Below are 17,989 nucleotides of genomic sequence, written 5' to 3' on the forward strand. Positions count from 1 at the left end.
AGTAATCAATAGATTGCCTTGGGGCCTGGTCCCCTGACACACAATGCACTTCTGATATAAAAATTTCTGATTAAGGTTTCTGTCCTCTAATCCTTAAAATAAAATAAAATAAAATAAAAACCCTGACCAGACAAAGGTTTCTAATATTGAATTCAACTCCTAATTTCTTTATGTCAGCTTCAACGGGTGCCAGAGAAATCAATTCTCTTGTGGAACAGTTCCCTGAAGGATAGTCCATGTGGTTTGAAAACCTAAGCCGAAGGTTTCTGAATATAAGTTCAGTCTGTCCTTATCTCAGACAAGATAAGTACAACGGCCCTTATAAAGAGGTGGCTGGTTTATAACTTTTGAGTTCAGTTCTTAATTTCTTTAGATCGTTTCCATAGCAAACCTATATAAGTACTACAAAAGTTTTAATCCCCTAAATTTTCCTGTGTCCCTTTAATATTTTTATTGTTTTCACATCACTCCTATCCTCTGAAAACTATGGAATTAATTTCTAATCATATAATCTTTCTTTTCTTAGAATATCATATAAATAAGTTTTTGCAGCATATATCGCAGCCTTTTCTGCCCTTCTACTCAACCCAGTGCTTGGGATACTCAGTCTTGTATACACAGACCAACATCAAATGGTCTGTGCTTTTTATTTTGTTGCTGGGTGGAATTTCATTGGCTAGATATAGTATAATTTATTCCTGTGTTTACTTGTGAATGGACGGCATTTGGATGACTTTTAGTTTGGGATTAATGAACAAATCTGATATTAATATTTACATATGGTTATTTGCATGGAGGCTCTTTTGTATGCTTTTAACTTTAACATTATTTTTTCTTTAGAACTTCATAGGGAATAGTACTGTATTATTAGTCCCTTAAACCCTGAATTGTAGTTCTCAGGATTGAGGAGGGCACACTCAAAGGGTTTAAATGGAGTTTGTCATTCTAAAAATCTCTTAATCCTTCTCCTCCATTCTGCTGTGGTACTTTATTCAGTTACAAATGCAGTGTTGTGATCTGATTCACATCTTAATTCCAAGCACTTGTTAGAAATTACATTGGTTGCAAAATGGCAGGAAGAAAAGATCAAATCTCTTTTGGATTTAAATTTGGAATGAAATGGCACTTTTGTTTAAATTCAATAGAAGCAGTTAACAAAGGAATAGAGACCTTAAAGATGTTTCATTAAAATTACCCATAATGCTGCTCTGAGTGACTCATGGTTTTGAGCATTTAAATGAGTCCAAGTCATCCAAATTCCTAAACTAATTTCTATTATAAATGAGGAAATTAGGGAAGTTGTATTAACTATATAAGCACCAGGCAAACTCTTCAGAGTTCAAATTCTACCTCCTTCCTGAAGTAGTTTCCAGACTCTACGTTCTACATTCTGATGTTTTGAATTCTCTTTGACAATAAAAACTTCAAAAAAAAGAATAGCCATTATATGGAGAAAAAGAATTTCATTTTTCAGTGAAGGCTAAGAACCAGTTCAGAAAAAATAAAACTAATGCAAAAAGTATTGTGATTAGCTGCTTCTATATCACCATCACCTCCCTATCCTAGTATAAATTATAGTTGATATACAATTGTTAGAGGCTGGCTATTCTCAGTAGAATAAAAACAACAAAACACTTGTTGTTTTGTAAAACAACAAAGCACTTATCTCTGAGGGCATATGATAATTCCTTATATTCCAGATGAACAAGAAGATGCATAGTTTGAACTAAGAAGATTTTTGGAGCTGAAACAGCAGCATAGAGGGTAGAGCATGCAGCATGCTTTGAATACAGCAAACCCAGGTTGAGCCCTGGCCTACCGTATGGTCTCCTGACCCTTTCAGGAGTGACCCCTGAATGCAGACCCAGGACTAAGCCCTGAACACTGCCGGATGTGGAAAAAAATAAACAAAACAATCCCCTTTCCAAAAATAGAAGGAAGAAGGAGATTATTATCTCTGAAGTAGAAACCATTCCAGGTAAGAAAACATAAGAGCCAAAAATTTGTCAGAGAAATTTTTGTCTAAGTAGACTCTCATCTTTATACCTGTTCCATGAGTCATTACATATTGCCACTAGAAAACTGAAATGAAAATGGGTATTAATCTACAGGGATCATTATAAACAGAAATGACATCTAATTTTATTTTAATTTTTCCCATGGCTTACTCAAAACCTCTGCAAACTCATTTTTTTGTGGTCTATTTTATGAATTTATAAATTTTATCCTGCAATAGGTACTACTTCTTTAATCTCATAACCCCATAATGTGTGCGTTTTTATTGAATTATTTGTGTATACATGTCATTTATTCTGTGAGATTTAATCTCAACAAAATATTAGCATCACAGAGAACCAAGTGAAGATTAGTTTATTCTTCATAACCAAACAATTATTAAGTAGCTTCCATTTGCCTTCTTTATGCCAGGAACTATGCCAATCAACTTATATATATTTCTCTATTATGTTAAATTAAACCTAATTCTTAAAGCAATCATACAGCATGCTATGGTGGCATAATGTATAATAAGGAGATGAAGTTTAGAATCAGAGAGTTGGATTCTAACTTTCCACTGTCACTGTGCTGTGTGCTCTTAGATGTTTTAAAAGATTTTACACTTTGTTTTTTAAGTGTTAGCAAAAGTCATGATACCTCCATTACACCATTTTACTAAAGGGAAAAATAAAATAATGTATTTATGTTGTCTAATACCTAGTGCTTGGCTCACTCGGAGGGGGTGGGCTCCAGGTTCCCTCTCCGACCCGCGCAGCGCTTCTGTGGCCGAAGACCTCTGGAGTCTAGCCACAGCCATGATCAAGGCCTCTCTCCACACATTCAAATAAGCCTCATGCATGAAGGTACCAGCAGAGGAACCCAGGTGTGTGGGACCCGGGACTGAGATCGCCAAGCCTGCTTGGATCGGGATTGGGCCTCTTCCGCCCAGATTTCCCATTTTCCAGTAGCTTGGCAGTGACATACAAGGGACTGCCCTATCACTCTGGCCTCCTAAACTGACATCTGAGACACAGCAGATGTGCAGAGAAGACTTAGGTCTGAGTTTCTCTTACCTGATTAAAGGTAGAATTTTCTGAGAGATTGCCAGAATCACCAGTTCTACTTTTAGAGGAGCATTTCACTCCGGTAAGACCACTCCCACTAGAATAGACATTGCATAAAAAATTAACACTTTTCTATTATCAAAAATAAAAATTAATTTTTTATTTGTTCTCCTAAAAGCTCATTTGTCTTTCTAAAGCTGATTTTCTTTCCTGTGGAAGTCTGGTCTCCCATTCCCTTTCCCAATTAAATTGGTATATGATCCTCTATCCTTAGTTATTCAGAGAGCTACTTAATATAGTTGTTCTTACAAAGAAAATAAATCAACCTGTAAATGCACCCACTCTCAGTAAATTTATAAACCCACCCCCTTCTCTACACCCATTTCCTTTAAAGAGTGGTAGGACAGAAGATTTTTCTCCTAGAAAAAAAAATAAATAAAAGCTTCTTGACTGAGATACATTTTCAAAAATTTGTAAAAATTTCTCCTTATATCCTTCTTGCAATACTGAGGTCTGATGCTTCTTCTACAGTATTATTTTTATATTTCTATCTTCACAGTTACAAACTTGACCCAAGCTATAAGTATATTCCCACAGTTGCACCTGAACTTGGTTTATTGGACTCTATATTTCCATACCTCAACCACTGAACTTTTTTTAAAAAAATTATTATTTATTTTTTAATTAGTGAATCACCGTGAGGGTAAAGTTACAGATTTATACATTTTTACATTTATACATTTTTCTGCTCATGTTTTCCTCATACAAAGTTTGAGAGCCAATCCCTTTACCATTGCCCATTCTCTACCACAAATAAACCCAGCATCCCTCCCAACCCCCCAATCCCATCTCCCCCCATCACACCCTGCCACTGTGGCAGGGTATTCCCTTTTGTTCTCTCTCTCCAATTAGGTGTTGTGGTTTGCAATAAAGGTGTTGAGTGGCCATTGTGTTCATTATCTAGTCTACATTCAGCACGCATCACCCTTCTCGGGTGTGGCCTCCAACCACATTTTACTTAGTGCTCCCTTCTCTATCTGAGTAGCCCTCTTCCCAGAATGTGAGGCCAGGTTCCAAGCCACGGAGTCAACCTCCTGGTACTTATTTCTACTATTCTTGGGTATTAGTCTCCTACTCTGTTATTCTATATTCCACAGATGAGTGTAATCTTTCTATGTCTGTCTCTCTTTCTGACTCATTTCACTTGGCATGATACTTTCCATGTTGATCCACTTATATGCAAAGTTCATGACCTCATTTTTTTAACAGCTGCATAGTATTCCATTGTATAGATGTACCAAAGTTTCTTCAACCAGTCATCTGTTCTAGGGCACTCAGGTTTTTTCCAGATTCTGGCTATTGTAAACAGCGCTGCGATGAACATATGAGTGCAGATGTCATTTCGACTATACTTTTTTGCTTCTCTGGGATATATTCCCAGCAGTGGTATTGCTGGGTCAAATGGGAGCTCAATTTCTAATTTTTTGAGAATCGTCCATATTGTTTTCCAAAGGGGCTGAACCAGTCGGCATTCCCACCAGCAGTGTAGAAGGGTCCCTTTCTCCCCATATCCTCTCCAACAGTAGTTGCTTTTGTTATTTTGGATATGTGCTAGTGTCTGTGGTGTGAAGTGGTATCTCGTGGTTGTTTTGATCTGCATCTCCCTGATGTTTAGTGATGTAGAGCACTTTTTCATGTGCCTTTTGGCCATTCGTATCTCTTCCTTAGGAAAGTTTCTGTTCATTTCTTCGCCCCATTTTCTGATGGGGTTGGATGTTTTCTTCTTGTAGAGTTCCACCAGTGCTTTATATACCCTTGATATCAACCCCTTATCTGATGGGTATTGGGTAAATATCCTTTCCCATTCTGTAGATTGTCTTTGTATTCTGGTCACTGAATCTTTTTTGGTGCAGCAGCTTTTTAGTTTAATGTAGTCCCATTTGTTTATGTCTATTTCCACTTGGTTGGCCAGTTGCATGTCATTTTTGAAGATAACTGTAGCTTCAATATTATGGAGGGTTTTGCCGACCTTGTCTTCAATGTACCTTATGGGTTGTCAACCACTGAACTTTTAATATGCAGCCCAGGCACACTGAACTGCAGGCCCAGCTGACAGAGATTCACCAAAAGGACTCCCTGGACTCCTTTAATACTGTGTGGGAATCCCACCCTGTGCACTCTCTCCTCTGTCTCTCTGTCTCTGTCTCTTGCTCTCTCTTTGTCTCTCTTTGTCTCTCTCTTTCTCTCTCTCTCTGTGTCACACACACAAACACACACACACATACTCACATTCAGCCAAAGCAGATTTCGCAGTACTCTTCAAATATAAATCTTCCAGAGTAGATTTCAAATCTTCCTCCAGGCCCTTCTCCTCCCATTTAACTCTTCCTGCTCACCTACACATTTTTATTCTTTTTTGGTGCACCTTTCTTGGAGGTACTTCACTACCAGATCAACGTGTGGAGTGGACAGTGGATGGACCAAGCTCCTATTCTAAGTCCTGTCACTGTATCACTGTCATCCTGTTGCTCATCGATTTGCTTGAGCAAGCACCAGTAACATCTCCATTGTGAGACTTGTTGTTACTGTTTTTGGCATATCGAGTATGCCATGGGTAGCTTTGCCAGTCTTTTCCGTGCAGGCAAGATACTCTCAGTAGCTTGCCGGGCTCTCTGAAAGGGATGAAGGAATCAAACCGGGTCAGTCCCGTGCAAGGCAAACACCCTACCCACTGTACTATCGTTCCAGCCCTGTGCTATCACTCCAGCTTCCAACTCCTACTTCCAAAAATCCACTTAATATATTGTCCTCAGATAGAGGACGTATTAAACTGATAAGAACAGACACTACACTTTATCATAGCCAGAAGGCCGAGAAGCGATCACTACATTCTTAATTCTCACTCTCAGATGTTCTTTATGCTTTTTATACTGGATATGCCTTCAGCCAGCAAGGCCTTATCTATGCGTCACATGACTCATTTCCTGTTATTCAGGTCCTAGATTTACCATTACTTCATTCTGGCTATGAGCCTCATCTTTCTAGATGAAAAAAAAATTTTTTTTGAGAAAGGATGGAAGGTAGTTAAAAGGAACTAACTGTGCAAGCCTGGCATACAAGAGGTCCTGAGTTTGATTCCTTGCACCACTCTGATGCCATATTCTTTCTGCCCATCAGTCCCACCAGGAGTGGCCCTGGTTGTCTCTGGTACCACAGAACCTGAGCAGTATTACCTTATTAGATAATCAATACTCTAAGGTGCTGCTGAAGAGAGGCTTCTGTACCTATCAGTTATTGCTGGGGAAGACCTTCTCACGCAAAAAGTATCTCAACAAATATCTATTAAATTAGTGAATGAATGACGTCATATCTCAATTTCTACACCTCTGGTTAATTTTTGAGTCTTGTTTGTTAAGCTTTTTTTCTTGGGGGGGGAGTGCAGATTTGGTGATACTCTGGGCTTACTCCTGCTCATGTGTTTAAAGTACACACCTAGTGTGCTTTTCAAACCTTATAGTGTGCCAGGGTCAATCTGGGATCAGCTGCTTTTAAGGAAAGAAACTTAACCCCTATTTCTCCAGCCTGTTTATCTCTTCTTTTAAATTTTTTTTGGGTCACACCTGGGGATGCTCAAAGGTTACTCCTGGCTCTGCACTCAGGAATTACCCCTGGCGGTGCTCAGGGGACCATATGGGATGCTGGGAATCAAACCAGGGTTGGCCGCGTGCAAGGCAAATGCCCTACCCGCTGTGCTATTGCTACAGCACCCCCCCCCCGTTTATCTCTTATAATCATTTATCTGGGTTATTTTACCTGCTTGTCATCTCCTTAACAGCAAGCTCTACTCTGACCATATATTGTCATCATCAACATTTGCTTCCATGTGCTGCAAACCTTATTCTTCTATTCTTTTAGAATACCTATACTCATTTCCAATTGTCTGAAAAACTAATAAAATTTTAATAAGACAAGCCCTTCAGGTTGCTTAGGCCTTTTGTGTTTTAGATTTTCTAGATTCTGTCTACTTCTTTTTTGGGTTTTTTTTTTGGTGGGGTTCACACCCAGCGATGCACAGGGATTACTCCCGGCTCTGCACTCATGAATTACTCCTGGTGGTGCTCAGGGGACCATATGGGATGCTGGAATTTGAAACTGGGTCGGCCACATGCAAGGCAAATGCCCCTACCCGCTGTGCTATGGCTCCAGCCCCAACCTGTTCAATCATTAATTCCCTAACTTGATGCTAGGATGGTTGAAAGAAACCAAGGATGTTACCAAGTGATAAATATATTAAATATGTAGGTAGTTATTATGTTCCACCTCGAAGACACCATTCTCTTTACAACACAGTATGTGTCCCTGATGCTCCTGTTTGTTCCCACAAATCACTCAACAATGCTTGTGAATCTCAGCCTTTCCCAGATTACTCCATATTTCCCAACAATCTTCATTTAGTTTTATGACCTTACTTCCTGAATTTAACCTCTCTTAATTTAGACATTTAGAACTTCTGAACAGCAGACCCAATAGTACTGGATCTCAATCTACTTAGCACGTGACCCAGCCAAAGAAGTCCTTGATTCCAGGCTGTTCAGTATGTTAAGGCATGTTATGCCTTATGTAGGCATAGCATGTATGTTATGTTAACAGTGTGTTAGTTCCCTACTGAACTAATTCCACGAATTCAAAATCCAGCCTACTGAACTGATGATAAGCAATATGATTAATAGATTCTGATGGTACCCTGTTAACCAAAAAAAGTTCATGGTACTTTTGTAGATCAACCACAAAGAAGTAACTATGTGCTTCTCATCCTATTTATGAAGACATCAGAGGCTCCAGTGAGTGTTTGGAATTGTAAGTGACTTCTTCCTAATACAAATTGTTGTAGCAACAAATCTTTTCTTTCTTCTTAGTAATGCTTCTACCAACCTAATATGTTAACTGTGACCTCTTGTCACAGTTATCAAAAATGTGACCTCCTACATTACCTAAAAATATTACAAAATACATTAATTAGCATTATGCAAATATCCAATGGTTCATAATTGCTGCAATCCCCCCCTTTTTTTAAATTTTATTTTATTGAATCACCAAGACAAAAGTTACAAAGCTTTCAGGTTTAAGTCTCAGTCATATAATGATCAAACCCCCCTCCCTTCACCAGTGCACCTGTTCCCCCACCAAGAACCCCAATATACCCCCCACCCCCACACCTGAGTGGCCAATGATTTTCACTTTATTCTCTCTATACTTTGGATACATTCAATATTTCAACAGAGAACTGATTATTATTATTTGGAATTTTCCCCCAACACTCAAACCTGCTGAAAAGGCTTCATTTGATAGTTTGTTTTCCATTGCTGAGAATGAAGATTATAGGCGCTGTTGTGGCTGTGTGGTTTTGTATTTCTGTTGTTTTAGCTCAGCTCACAGTCTAAATGCATTTCTATAAGTCTCTGGATGCCAAAAGGGGTTAGTAGACCTTCTGGATCATAGTCTTTAAGTAGCAGAGGGGCCGGCCATGTCGTGCGTGGCTGCTCCGGATCTCATCTGGGTCGAGGGTGTGCCAGTAACATCCCCATCCCATGATCTCTTGCATGCCACATCACGACAAGCAAGTACCTCTGGGTTGTGAGTCCTAGAAGATAGCGGATGCCACATGAGCACTGCTGCTCCTGTCGCCGCTATCATCCCAGTAGAAAGAAAGCGTTGGGAGAGAGAATCCTTCCCCCTCCCTGGATGGCTTGTGGTAGTAGCTCAGCTCACAGTCTAGATGCATTTCTATAAGTCTCTGAGTGCCAAAATGGGTTAGTAGACCTCCTGGATCATAGTCTTTAAGGAGCAGAGGGGCCGGCTGTGTCGTGCGCGGCTGCTCTGGATCTCATCTGGGCTGCAATCTCCTTTTCCAGCACTTTTTCCTCAAAAAACAATTTCTTCTGGGGTAGTGAAGTGGTAACCAAGCTACTGGGAACTTTGAAATTTGAGTATAGTCTAATTTTATTTCCTTTGCCTTATCTACACAAAGATTTTTCAGCTTGAGTTTAATCATTTAGATCAAGATAAATATTTGGATTCTTCTGGATTTCTATGCATATATCAAAATCCCACAACTGCAAACATCAAGAACCACTGGGGCTATCCAGCTGACTAAAAACAAATCTAAGTGACACAAGATAATTACTTAATTCCTAAATTCCTCTGCTGTTACAAAAATACACTAATATCCTGCTAATGCAATATTCCCAGAGGAAATAATATAACTGCCTTATTTTAGATTTCAGAGAAAAGCTTTTGTTTGAGCCTTAGTTGTGGGAAAAATCATGAACAATACTGGTAGTTGGTTCTTCAGTAAGGTGGCAAAGTATGTGTGCAATAATATGAAATCATTTTAGTTTCACTGAGGAATGACACAAGCAATTTACCGAGAATCTCATCAGCTTCTTGTGTAAAAATAGCTTATGCTATCAACATTTTAGCAGAGAAGAGTGCATCACAGAAATATTTTACAAAGAAATACAGAATTTTAATTCATAAAATTTTGAAGGACTTAATTTTTAGGAACTTCTGGGATTTAAAATATTTGGTTAGCAAAATGCAAAGTATTGCCAAACCAAGTATCTGTTATCATAACAATTTTTGATTTGCAAGAAAAAATCAGAAAAATCTCTGTCTCCTCAAATAAATAATGTGATAGAGTGGTTTTATGGGAAGCTTCCAATGACTGGCAAACTTTAGGGTAGTAGGCTAACCAAAGTTTCCTGCTACTAAGTTTTCTCAAAGAGAACAGTTACCCAAGACAATTTTAATAAAAAATGAAGTCCTAAGGAATGAATCTAATGGTTAAAGAAATCTTGAGGAAACCAACATAGTAATGAAGACTTTATTTGGGTTTTGCCAGTTCTTTATTCATTGGGGACCAATTTTAGCCTTGCTATGTTTCCCCCAATTTACCACATTTAGCTCACATTCTTTCTAGTTATCTCTAATAATAGTTATCTATCTTTTTTTTATAGTTAAAGGAGCAGTAAAAAGTTCTTCCTGAATCTGCTGGGTTTTGATTATTTTCTACTCCAAATAATCTGCACACTAAATTGGCATATCCTGGCATGGTCTTCTCGGATCTACACCACCAGATTATAACGTGTAAACAGAGCTACAAAGAGAGGCAGAGCTTTGTATTGGCACGAGCCTACATCTCTAAAGATGTGCTCATAAGGGCTACTTATTACAAAGAAAGTACTTGGAAAACCAGCGGTAAGAAACATGGGTTATTCTTTTTTTTTGAAAAGGAATAGTGTCTTTATGCTCAGGCAGTGCTTAAGGGACAGTATGCAGTGCTGGGGGGAGCAACAGGGGCGGTAGAAGTAGCCTCATGCAAACATCTTCTTTTCTATATTATATCTCTCCAGCCCACACAGATTATTCATTACTTAAGGAGACAGAACACTGGTGATCAGCTGGTTGAGAAAACCACATCGTGGCATTATTAAGACGGCTACATTATGGAGCAGATCAAAGATAATCAGTTTGTATAATGCACATCAAAGACAAACAGTTCTGGAATATGTTCTTAGCTTCCTGTTGCAGAGGGTAAGGAGTGAAAACTGAAGGTCAGTTTTCTTTTTTCCAATTACATCACAAGATTTCAAAAGCTACTGGATAAATAATAACCCTGTTTCCCATTGCCATCATAATTTATTGTTTAGGCAGTCAAAACTATCAGAGTTAAGTATAAGCACATTATAATCATCAGTTATGTTATGATAACTTTAAATCAGAAATGCTCTAATCCATATATTCAGCTAAAGTGCAAATAATAAATAGCATAGGGTAGTGAATAATAATGTTTATGAGTTTAATTTTTAAGTGGGGTGGGGGAGTTAATACTTAAAACACAAACTTAATTTGTTCTGAAATATTTTCACACTTGTAAAGTTCAAGGGTGTCCTATTGCAACAATGCACAATGAGGTTCAGACCTCTAAAGTGCTAGCAGGGACATTTTACCCACAACTCAAACAATTGCATCCAATCACAATATGATCATAGGGGGTTTAATCTGCCTTAATATTCATTGCAAAAATTACAGATTTCAATTATATTTCTTTTACTAAAGAGGGAAGGAATATAAGCCTCTATTATAATTGTTCCACAACTTACAACTTGATTAGACAAGGTTATTGTAAAATAAACACACAACTTGATCTGGCTCTGACTGCTTTTAAATTATAATGCATACTCTAGCTTCTCTTCAGGTCATATCAATTTATAGTTTATTTTAAAGTGAAAACATACTTCTGTGACAAGGTTATTCTCCCTAATCTCTTGGCACATGTTTTTGTTAAGAAAGCTCTGTGTTGAAACAAAAAAAGAAAGAAGGGAGAGAGGGAAAGAAAGACTAGAGGTTAATACTAAGACAATTAAAAGCCCTAGCTTTACCTTCAAAAATGCCATCAAAATGTTCATTGTAAGACAATCACTTCAGCAGAAGAGATACTGTAAATACAAGGAAGAAATGATTGTGAAAAAATTCAGTCTAGTGACTTATTTGTCTGTTTCTTGTGTGATTATTTTAGCTGTGCAGACCTACGGGGAGTTAGCGTTTTGAACATGTTTCCTGGCTGCTATTTGGGTTGTGATTCTGCAGTGAAGTAAATACATCATCAAACGACAATGAAAGATAATGAATGGAAACATGTTCAACAGCAAGCATACCTTTTCCTTGGCTCGGAATTTAAGAATAGGCAAGGGAGAGTGGTGCAAAGCTCATTTTCATTTGTGATTTATTATACTGCAACCTTCTAATACTAAATGTGTTTGGCCAGGTATTAAGAATTTTTGCCCTATCCCCACAACCAGAATTAGTCAAATTCTGTTAGCTTCTGATTACCTCATTAATTTGAGTAGTATGGGAAAAGTCTGAAATTTTGTATTGTATTTCCTGAATCAGCAGTACCAGGGTCACTTGGAAAACTGCTTAAAATGCAAATCCTTACTCCTTTTCTATTTTTTTTTCTTTTCTCCTTTACTCCTGATTCCTATTCCTATTGAATCAGAAAAAATCTTCGAATGTGCTTTATATCATCGCCTGGTGATTCTGATACGCTTTAGATTTAAGACCTAAAGACAAAGATTGACTCATTTTTGTGGTATTAGAAATCCCAGCATCATCTCAATAAATTATTTTTGTGTTTGTTTAGTTGTCTATTTGGTTTTTACCTAAAGATATTGATTTTCATTATATCCCTTCATTATATCTTTAAAGTATATGCAGCTTATTTTAATGTGAATTTAAAAAGAACCTGAAGTACAAAGGGGATCTAATAATTTACCAGTTAATAGTGGCAATTACTAAGTGGGGCTCTTTACATTCAGATCTAGTTTCTTAGAATCCTGAATCATGTCATCTCTCTACAACAGTCCATCCCAGGAAGGACTGACAGATTTAGATAACAAAAATGCAAGAAAATCAGTAAAATTTTTATTTGAGGTATACAACTATAATTTGTATATGGCCCAGTCAGTGTTCAGGGTATATTTATGCAATGTTGGAGTTGATGAGGGAGGGCATAAAGAGAGGGGTGTGTTTGGGGCACCAGATAATCAAGTTAATACAATCCATTAATTGGTCATTCCAAATATTGCAGACCTGAGGGGTAGCAAATCAGATAGGTAACTGGCATGGCTAAGGAGCAAGAGCAAAGCTTGTAATAAGGGATGCAGGACCACGTGGCAAGACCCACCCTCTAAGACCCCCCAACCCAGAGGTAGGACTTTTTAGTGACATAGCCTGTAGGTGGTCCTGGGAGGGGGGGCGTTACCGGCATGCTTTCCACCCAGATAAGATGTGGAGCTGTGGCACGAAAAACGGACCCTCTGCTCCTAAAGACTATGACCGAGAGGTCTTCTAACCCATTTTGGCACCCAGAGCGGCTTCTTGCAGAAATGCATCTAGACTGAACTGAGCTAAAATATCAGAAACCCAAAACTGCGCGGCTGCAAGAGCCGTGAGTGAAGAACTCAGAGTCTTCACTCTCAGCAATGAAAAGAAATTATTAAATGATGCCTTTTCAGCAGGCCTGATTGTTGGGGGGAAATTCCAAACAATAATAGTGAGTTCTCTATTGAAATATTGAATGTATTCAAAGTATTGAGAGAATACAGTGAAGATCACTAGCTACTTAGGTGGGGGCTGGGTGGGAGGGGGCATATTGGGGTTCTTGGTGGTGGAACATGTGCACTGGTGAAGGGATGAGGGTTTAATCAGTATATGACTGAGACTTAAACCTGGAAGCTTTGTAATTTTTTTCACGGTGATTCAATAAAATAAAAACTTAAAAAATAAAATAGGGGATGCAGGAAAGGGAACTTTGCCTTTGACCCCTCACCTGTTTCCAAGTAAATGGCACAAAAAAACACACTTCACACAACCGGCCTGATAAACAAAGCAACCCAAAGGGAGAAAGCTATGGGCCTTGGGCTGGAGCAATAGTACAGAGGTAGGGTGGCTTGACTTGCACATGGCCAACCTGGGTTCCATCTCTGCCATCCCATATAGTCCCCTTAATCAGCCAAGAGTGATCCCTAAGTACACAACAAAGAGTAAACCTTGAGCATTGCTGGGTGTACCCCCTGAAACAAACAAACCAAAGAGCTACAAGCTTTGCATCGCAGGACTGGGATTCCAGTGATCAGTCAACTTCAGACCAGGGGAACAGGTAAGAACACAAGTCATCTCAAAGCAGCATGGGAACAGGAGTGTCATATCATCCACCGGAAAGAGAAAACAGCTTGGGGACCAAAAAACCACAAATGATATCGTAGAAGGATGGCAAAAATAAAAACCTGGATATCAGGGAGGGACCTGTTTTAATGGTACAACAAAGAAATGAACAACTAAATCATGGGGGGTGGGATGGGATGCAGGGTATTGTATGCTAACTTTATGTAGAAAATTCCAAGACCCACTGAGAAACTAACCTATTTCACAGTAGCATTTTTACTTAAAACTTACTTTTGTAATACAGTGGTTAATATACTTGTTCTGCATACAGTTTAACCCTGACACCACAAGTGGTCTCCTGAGCAGTGCCAGGAGTGACCCCAGAGTACAAAATGAGGAAGAGCCCCTGAGCACTGCTGGGTATGCTCTGCTCCAAACAAAACACACACCTTTTTTTCGTGGGGGTGCTGGTTGCTGGGGGTCACACTGGCGATGCTTAGGCATAATTTCTGGCCCTGTGTTCAGGATGGGATGCTGGGGATAAAACCTGGGTCAGCTGCATACCAGGCGAGCCACTACCAGCTGTACTATCACTCCAAGCCCCAACAAATGCACTTTCTAATCTGAAAATCAAATCAAACAATTTCTATATTTAATCCTCAGAGCAGTAAAGAGGATGAGTAAAAAGAAAATTCTGAAGTTTGAATAAAACCTAATATATGTGTATTTGAAATTAAGAAATGAAGGAGTATTTCTACATAGCTTTCATTATTAATGAATCAGTCTGAAAACAGGTACCTTTGATGATAGAGTAGTAGACTAATTTTTTTCACTAGAGGTTACAAAGATACTTTACTTCTTGCTCTGGAGGTGGAGAGATACCAGCTTATGTGTTCTTACCCCTTTAAAAAAGAAGGATATGCTACCTCAAAAATGCCTCTTTAGCATAAGTACAACTGGTCCAAAAGGAATTAAGAACAGGACTCAAAACTATAACCAGCAAACTCCGATAGGTTTCAGCTGCTGAGAATGTAGAGAATATTTCCTTTATGTTGTCCTTTCCCCGAAGAGTCCCAGCTAAGGACAGCTGGCATCCTTAAACAGGAATCTCTGTTTAGGTTTGCAGACACAAAGGAGTCAGCCTCAGGGCATGAGTCCACTAGGGAATGTATCAAACTCTGGCACCAGCCAGTCTGTAACCTGCTCTGTCTAAAAATGTCTTACCTAAGTCTAACTCTGTAAATAATCAAACAAAAATATTCTTCTTATGACTGTACAGGCAAGATGGCTCTCAAGGATGTGAGCCTGCCATGCCCCAGTCAGCCAACTTGTTACTCACAAATTTTGCTCCTTACCTGTAGTCATGCCTTTTGATTGAGTGGGCCCTTTAGATACAGTGGAACCACACTTTTGTGTAACAAGTCAGTCATCTCTTTAATTGTTTATTTTTTAATTGAATATCCGTGGGATAGATCCTTACAAAGCTGTTCTTGATTGTGTTTCGATCATACAATAATCCAAGACCCATCGCTCCATCAGTGTACATTTCCCACAACCAATGACCCCCATTTCCCTCTCACCATCCCCCAACACCTCCCCTCCCCAGACTGTCTCTATGGGAGGCACTTTTCTTCTCTTTTTCGTTTTTTTGCATTATGGTTTGCAACACAGGTACTACGAGGTCATCCTGTTTGTTCAGGGTGCTCAGTATTTTTATTAAGAAGGTAAGGCTGGAGTAGCTTTTTTAACTGGCTGGCAGCTTTCGGGTGTGATCATAACTGCTGAGGCTTCCAGAGTACAGGAAGGTGTGGGGAGGTGGCCAATCCCAACCCAGAGAAAGCTTGGAGATTTCAGTCACAAAACCTTCATATCCTAATTTTCAGCAGATTATATCTCGATGGGGATTGTTCTGGTTGGTGGAGTATGGCTGGGGGCATGGTGGTGATTTTGGATTGTGAGAGCACGCATCTGCCAGGGCCTCTGTGTCGGTAGGCACCAGGCTGACCGACGCCCCTCTGACTTGCCCTAGTCTGTTCAGCCTTGTGCAGGTCTGCTATTAACTGTGGTTTTTATCTCTTTTGAGATGTATTTATGGGTCTCTGAAGCAAGGCTGGAGATTGTATCCCTGAGCCAGAGATGGTTTGTGGTTGTGGCTCCCATATATCTAACTATTGGCCATTTAGTTTCTCAGGTAACTTGGTTCTGAGATGTTGGGGTCTTGCCAGTAGCACAGCAGCAATTTGGGGGTATCAGGAAGCTTGAAGGCAGCAACAAACTGCTGATACACTCGCCTCTGCAAGTACTGGTTGACCTTGTGGCAGCAAGGCACCCCAAGTCATCTTTCTTTCTTTTTTAAAAAAATTAATTATATAAATATATATATATATGCATTTTTTTGCTTTTTGGATCATACCCGGGGATGCACAAGGCTTACTCCTGGCTCATGCGCTCAGGAATTACTCCTGGCAGTGCTCGGGGGACCATATAAGATGCTGGGAATCAAACCCAGGTCAGCCACATGCAAGACAAACGCCCTAGCCACTGTGCTATCACTCCAGCCTAGTCAGTCATCTTTCAACCTGCTAGCCTGGTGCTTATAAATCTCTTTATATATCCTGAGGACATCTTGTCTCTGCTGCTCATCCTCCTTGAGTGGTAATGAAATATATCTTCACGAAAATAGTTGTGAACAAACTATAAATTATCCCAATAAAAGATGTCTACATTTTATTTATATATCCATTTATTTGTGAAGCAAGACAGTTCTGATTGAGTGAAACGTAATTAGAAGGACATAAGGGGAGAGAAAGAGAAGTACATACTCAAGAGAGAAAATGGGCTTCTCTAGAGTGGAAAAAGTAAACAAAGACATAGAGACAAGCAAGTGAAATACCATATGTATTTAAGGAAGAAGAGGATGCCCAGAAGAGCAAGCCCAGAAATTTACATTTTTAAAGGAAATTACCACTTGTAGATATGTCTGTCTCTTTGTACAGACATGAGGATTCAAAATCACAAAAGATGCTTCATAACTGGAGAAGGCAATTAATTAAATCTACAAACAAACATTAGTCTTATTTAATTTACTTTTCCTGATCACCTTTCAATGAATAGTCTACCCCGTACATATCTGCTTTAGTAAAGTTGAGATATAAGCTCATATTTTAATCACCACTTTGACTTTACTCATTCCTGACTTTTCCTCCCTGCCCGTGTGAGAAACATAATGTAGGCCATCAGGTAGGGAGCTACAGGGCGCTGAATCTTAGGAAGCCTAACACTAATGTTTGCAGGGACAAGATATAATCTGCAAATTATATATTGCTGCGAGCGCAGGATGAAGGCCAGACCCTGTGCTGGTAACTAACTCACTGGCAGAAATAATGGCCCATGAAACAAAGAACAAAGAGATCACCAGAGTGAAATTGTTCTCCAGGACAATTTATTCCCTAGAAATAACCTTTGCTCTAATCTGAGCTGAGATGGCTTTGAAAATTACCACAGTTACTGGTTAATAAACAAACTAGTAAAGCAAACTGCCCGCAGAGTCTGCCCAGGAAGTCAGACATATCACCACAAACAAGTTAATAAAGACTTGTTTGGGATTTTTTTCTTTTTCTTTCCTTTTCTTTCTTTCTTTTCTTTCTTTTTTTGTCACACAGGAAATACTCAAAGTTTACTCCTGGCTCTGTGCTCAGGGATCACTTCTGGCAGCCTCAAGAGATCTTTAGGGGTTCTGGGGATCAAACCCAGGTAAGCCACATGCAAAACAAACTCCTTACCTGCTATACTACTGCTCAAGTCCTTATTGATCTGGTTTTTACAACAGGGGTTCTATCAAGAACCGGGAAGAGTAAAATTTCTTTCTTCCCCTAAATGTACAGAGATTTGTGGGTATATGAATGCATATGCTTTAGATAGAGAATAAAATCCTCTAGGGCCATTTCCAATCATATTATTTGGATACAGATATTAGAATGCTTGGCTTTCTTGACCATAAAAAAAGGGATTTCCATAAAGAGTTCTTAGAACCTCAAACAAAATAACATTTCTGAAAGCACTTGCTAAAGCGTGAAATAAGACACAGAATGATGTGGTGGAAAGTGCATGGACTTGGCATAGAAAATAACACAGAATACATCACAGTTCAGAGACAAATAAGCGGAGGGATTAATTTAAATCTGTTAACAAGTTTCTTCATCTGT

General features: G+C 39.1%; 1 pseudogene; it reads right to left on the bottom strand.

The window, feature by feature from the left end:
• Positions 1 to 5,831: 5,831 nt before the first annotated feature.
• LOC129401106 (U2 spliceosomal RNA) lies at positions 5,832 to 5,941 on the bottom strand (annotated as a pseudogene).
• Positions 5,942 to 17,989: the final 12,048 nt, after the last annotated feature.

Source organism: Sorex araneus, chromosome 1 (genome assembly GCF_027595985.1).
Source record: "Sorex araneus isolate mSorAra2 chromosome 1, mSorAra2.pri, whole genome shotgun sequence".
Lineage (NCBI taxonomy): Eukaryota > Metazoa > Chordata > Mammalia > Eulipotyphla > Soricidae > Sorex > Sorex araneus.